A 6,015-nucleotide genomic window follows, 5' to 3' on the forward strand; every position below is an offset into this window, starting at 1 on the left:
AATAGAAACTCCAATTGGGAGATTTTCTTTTTCTTTTCCTCTATACCAAGCAGTGATGGGAGATTTACCTGGTGAGTTTGTAAAGTACTGCAGGCTGTTTCTTCACAGCTCTGGAAGGGAGGAGACAGCAATGAAGAGTCTCATGTCTTTCAAGATGGAGTAAGTAACTGGCTTCACATCTTTACCTGAGGTATAAGTTGATCAAGGACTTGGTCTTGAGATGCCAAGACTCAATCTTCTTCTCTATATTCTTCAGTCTTCTAAGCAGCAGATTCGGATCTCATCAAAACTAGCAAGACTTTATTGGGAGACATGGTCTTGACACTTACCCCCACCCTTTGGAGTCTATTTGAGAACTGAATGAGGTAGGTGAATTGTTATATACAGTACCTGAATGATGTGGCTGGAGAAGTAAGAATTGATGAGAGGTCTTTAGGCTGCTACAATATATCAAGCACCATTAACCAGAGTTTCATTGTTTTATTCACAAGAAAATGTCTTAGTCCCTAAAACACACATTTCTTTAGAAACAATTTTGACAAATTCTACTAAATTTGGTGATTTAGTCATCCAGCCCATAACAAAATGGAAGTAGTTATATTTATAGGGATGTTGCTAGAAATGGGTATGTTGACAACCAAGAAGGGCAGCTGACAAAGGAGGAGACCAGATGAAAAACCAAATGATTCAGTAGACGTTCCAGTGTAGACCAAATAATCCTTAGCAGTTCATTAATCCTGGAGGCATTGCACCATGAGTTTATAGAAAAGACCTCAAGTCATCAATAAAAGGTCTAAAATGTGCTGGTGCTTATAGGTTTAAGCTTCAGTAAAATGGAAATTTACTTAAGTGAAACATCCCTGATAATACAAAAAAAAAATCAAATGTTACTGCACGTAATTCAGGCTGTACCCGTGTAACTCAATACTCTGTGTCTGGTTGACCCCAGTGATTCCTGTCTGACTTTATACAGATGTTACATCTTTTTCTTTATCACTTTGGAAAATGGTGACATGGCTTAGAGGCTTATATCTGCAAACAACCTTACGGATTGTGGAGAGAAAAAGCATTATTCTCCATGATGCTGAATTTCTTGAGGCTAGGAGTTGCCAACAGCAGAATAGCAAATTTCTAGCTGTTATTAAAATATCCTCTGCAGGATGTCAGTTGGGAGAAAGCTGCCATGGAGATTTTCATTATTTTATTAACCATTTTCTCAGAACTGACTCAATCTCTGAATAAAAACTTTCAATTTTAGCAGAATGCATGTGCTAAATTTTAAATGTATTTTGTGCTGCCTGCTGCCTCTTTGTGGCCGATGTGGAGCCAGAATCACAAACCTGGGAATAGCATACAAGCTTGCTTGTAAAAGATGACTTTGCATTCTGTGAACTCCTCACCTCGCTCGCCCATGCCCATGAGATCAGGGTCAATTCTGGTAGCTGTGTAATCATGGAGATATCAGATATTGGGAGATGGCTAGAGAACAGAAAGAGGCAGATAGTAGCAAAGTTTACAAAAGGAGGAAAGCCAGATTTCAGAAATGATCCACTCATCTGTTTGACATTATTCCCTAGCAGAATTTATTTATTTATTATTTTATTCTATTATTTTGTAAATTTATTTTTGGTGAGGAAGATTGGCCCTGAGCTAACAGCATGCCTTGATGAGCAATGTGTAGGTCCACACCCAGGATCCGAACTGGCAAACTGTGGGTTGCTGAAGCAGAGCGCACAAACTTAACCACTATGCCATGGGGCCATCCCCTTATTCATTTAGATTTTCTTGCTGAGGAAGATTTGCCCTGAGCTAACATCTGTGCCAGTCTTCCTCTATTTTGTATGTGAGTCACTGCCACAGCATGGCTGATGAGTGGTGTAGATCCAAACCCGCAAACCTGGGCTGCCAAAGTGGAGTGCACTGAACTTAACCACCAGGCCACGGGGCCAGCCCCTCCAGCAGAATTTTAGAATGTGTCATTTCATGGTTTGTGAAGATATGGGAAAGAATTTGATGACCACCAGGATGTTGATGTGTTTAGCAAAGAATTAAATATGCCAAATTATGCTCCTTTCACTTATTTCAAACTCTTATTAAATTTGAATGTCAGATCAGTGAGATAGGCACAATGTTGTTGATTTCAGCAAAGCATGTGGCTGGGTCTCTCATAGTATTCACATGTTTAAGACGGAGAAAATCGGGTTGGATTACAGTTGATGTATTTGAAGATGGTAGTTGAATAACCGTATACCAAGAATCTAAAAGATCAGTGTCAACAGTCTTGAAAAAGAGGAACAAAATTAGAGGAATCACACATGCCAATTCCAAAATTTACTTACTACAAAGCTACAGTAATCAAGACACTGTGATACTGGCATAAGGATAGACTATAGAGCAATGGACTAGAATTGTGAGTCCAGAAATAAACCCTCACATTTGTGGTCAACTGATCTTCAACAAGGATGCCAAAACAATCCAATGGGGGAAACAGTAGTCTTTTGGTACAACTGGGGCAATTGTATATCTTCATGCAAAAGAATGAAGTTGGACCCCTACCTCACACTAAAACCAAAAAATAACTCAAAGTATCAAAGATCTAAATGTAAGAGCTAAAACTATAAAACTTAGAGAAGAAGATACAGGCATAAATCTTCAAGACCTTGGATTAGGCAAGTTTTCTTAGATATGACACCAAAAGCACAAACAACAAAATAAAAAATAGATAAACTGCACCTCATCAAAATTTAAAACTTTTGTAGTTCAGAGGACACCATCAAGAAAGTGAAAAGACAACCTACAGAATGGGAGAAAATATTTGCAAATCATATATCTCATAAGGGACTTGTACCTACAATATATAAATTACGACTCAATAATAAAAAGACAATCCAATTATGGAACCCTTGTGCACTGTTGGTAGGAATGGAAGAAAGTGCAGGGGCTGTGGAAAACAGTATGGCAGTTCCCCAAAAAATTAAAAATAGAATTATTATATGATGCAGAAATTCCACTTCGGGGTATGTACCCAAAAGAATTGAAAGCAGGATCTTGAAGAGATGTTTGTACACCATGTTCATAGCAGCAATCAAAAGAGCCAAGGGTGGAAACAATCTTAATGTGCATCAACACATGAATGAATAAACAAAATGTGGTATATACATGCAATGAAATATCATTCAGCCTTAAAACGGAAGGCAGTTCTGACATGTGCTACAACATAGATGAAGCTTGAGGACATTATGCTAAGTGAAATAAGCCAGTCACAAAAAGACAAGTGCTGTATGATTCCAGGGTCTGGAGGGATGGGAGATGGGGGAGTGACAGCTAGAGGTGTGGGGTTTCTTTTTGGAGTAATGAAAAGATTCTAAAATTAATTGTGTTGACTGGTGCACAAGTTTGTGAATATACTAAAAGCCACTGACTGGTACATTTCAAATGGGTGAATTGTATGGCATGTGAGATATCTCAATACAGCAGTTTAAAATAAAAGGTCAGTGTCGGGCTGAAGAAAATCTCCCATGCCATGCTATGGGCTTTTCTCTTAGTAGTCCAGTCATGTCAAGATCCAAAGACGAAGGCATGAAAGTGGTGTTCATTAATATTTTAAAATAACATAAAGCCGTAAAAGTAGTTAATATAGTTCCTCCATAGAAGAATAGAAATTAAATTATCCTAATAGTTTATGTTCAATCAATAATGGCTAACAGTTATATGGCATTTACTGTATGCAAGGCACTGTTCTGTGTGCTTGACAGATGTCAACACTAATCCTCACAGCAAACTTAGGAGGCAAGTACAGTTATTACCACCATTTTACAGGTGAGGGGATTAAGGCACAGGGAAGCTAAATGAGTTTTTCCAAGATCAAAGTCACACAGCTAGTTAGTGGTAGAGCATGGATTCAAATCCAGGAGGAACTCTGATTGCGGAGTCCGTGCTCTTAATTATTTCACTCTCCAACAATCTAGATTTTTAATAAGGATAAATGTAAATTCCTGTATTTAGGCTAAAAAGAGAGGTGAAACACAAGAGACCCCTGTGTATTTTAAGATATTAGAAGTTTGAAGACCATTACCTTTTATGAACAAGATTGACAAAACAGTGTATTCCCAAGAAGCAAAATGGTGAGGGGTTCAGAGCAATTTACTATCTCGGGCAGTTGTAGAAACTGAGGCTTTAACCTAGAGAAAAGCAAAAAAAAAAGTAGTTGTATTCAGATACTTAGTACCTATATCCAGATAGCTAAGGACCTGTTCTTGAAAGGCTCTATATTATTATACTAAAGGACAGAATTAGGTAGTTCAATGTCAATAAGAGCATGGAGTTTGGGAACAGATTGGGTGGGTTCATATTCTTGTTCTGCCGCTTAACCAGGCACATGAACTCAGGCAGTTCACATAACCCTTCTGTGTCCTTTTTCTCAACTGTAAAATGAGGATCACGATGATGATGATGGTAACACTACCAACCTCATAAGTTGTTGTGAGGATTATATGAGTGCCTGACACATGCTAAGTATTTTATACGATTTATTAATGATGGATGGAAGTGATAGGCTGACAGATTCCATCTTATTCTAAGGAAGAATTTTCTAATAATTATGTATAATTGTTCAAATGAGGAACCAGATATCCCCACAACTAATGCACTCCCTAGCCCTTGGTTGCTAGAATTGCTTAAGTAAAATCTTCAATGACCATTTTTGTCAGGGATCTTGCAGAATTGCTAAATTACAACAGAGGTTTACCTAGATGATCTAGAATGCCTTCCTGTTAATTCATAATATAATTACTAGGTTCTCCAAGTAGATGTAACAGTATTTTACAAAAATGTTTTGTATTTGTTTTTGTTTTTAGGAACACACACAGGTATATCTGCGGAATTTTTAAACATGAAGAGGGAGTGGTTACTTAATTAAGAGGAAATAAATGAGAAGTAGTCTGTATATCCCAGCTGACACTATTTTATGGTTTTGTTTTTGGTTCTTTGCTTGTTGCCTGTGCCCCAGGAAGAAAAACACCTGTATTTGGGAGTGATTTTCAAAATATTTTACAACTGGTGCTGCACTGATCAGTCAGAATGTAGGGCTGGAGCAGAGTCCCGGAAGATCCTCTACTGTGCTGGGCAGTAAACCCTTCAGTTGCTGAGTAGAGGATAAGTCTGGGAGGGTCCTGAGTAAAAGAGTGAGGCAAGTGAGGGAAACTTAGGTTTGGGACAAGGGCCCCTCTCAAGCAAGTGTGGAAGTATTTTAATATTTTGGTAACCCAGCTAAATGTCAATCAACCTTGCCAATGTCCTGGATTGAAGAGACTATCCTTCCACCATTGAATTATCTTGGCATCTTGGCCAAAAATTGACCATAAATGTAAGGGTTTCTTTCTGGACTCTGAATTCTGTTCCATTGATTCTACATGCCTATCCTCATGACAATACTCACTGTCTTGGTGATAGTAGCTTTGTAGTCAGTTTTGAAATTGAGTATTGTAATTCCTCCAACTTTGTTCTTTTTCAAAATCGTCATAGCTACTCTAGGTCCTTTGTATTTCCTATACATTTTGGGATCAGCTTGTCAGTTTCTACCAAAAAAAAAAGAGTGCTGGGATTTTGTTAAGGATTGCATTGAATCTAATCAATTTGAGAACTGTCATTAACAATATTAAGTCTAACAATCCATGAACATGGAAGTCTCTCCACTTATTTAGATCTTCCTTCATTTCTCTCAGCATGTTTTGTAGTTTTCAGTGTATAAATCTTGGACTTGGTTTATTAAAATTTTTCCTAAGTATTTTATTCTTTTTGATGCTATTGTGAATGCAGTTGTTTCCTTGATTTCATTTTTATTAGTACAGAGAAATACAGTTGATTTTTGTATACTGATCTTGTATCCTGCAACCTAAACATATAAATCCTAATCGTTTTGGTTTTTTGTTTTTGCTCTGTGAATGTGTATTCCTTATGATTTTCTACAGAGGATCATGTCATCTGCAAATAAAGGCAGTTTTCTTTCTTCCAATC

This window comes from Equus quagga, chromosome 2, assembly GCF_021613505.1.
Source record: "Equus quagga isolate Etosha38 chromosome 2, UCLA_HA_Equagga_1.0, whole genome shotgun sequence".
Taxonomy (NCBI): domain Eukaryota; kingdom Metazoa; phylum Chordata; class Mammalia; order Perissodactyla; family Equidae; genus Equus; species Equus quagga.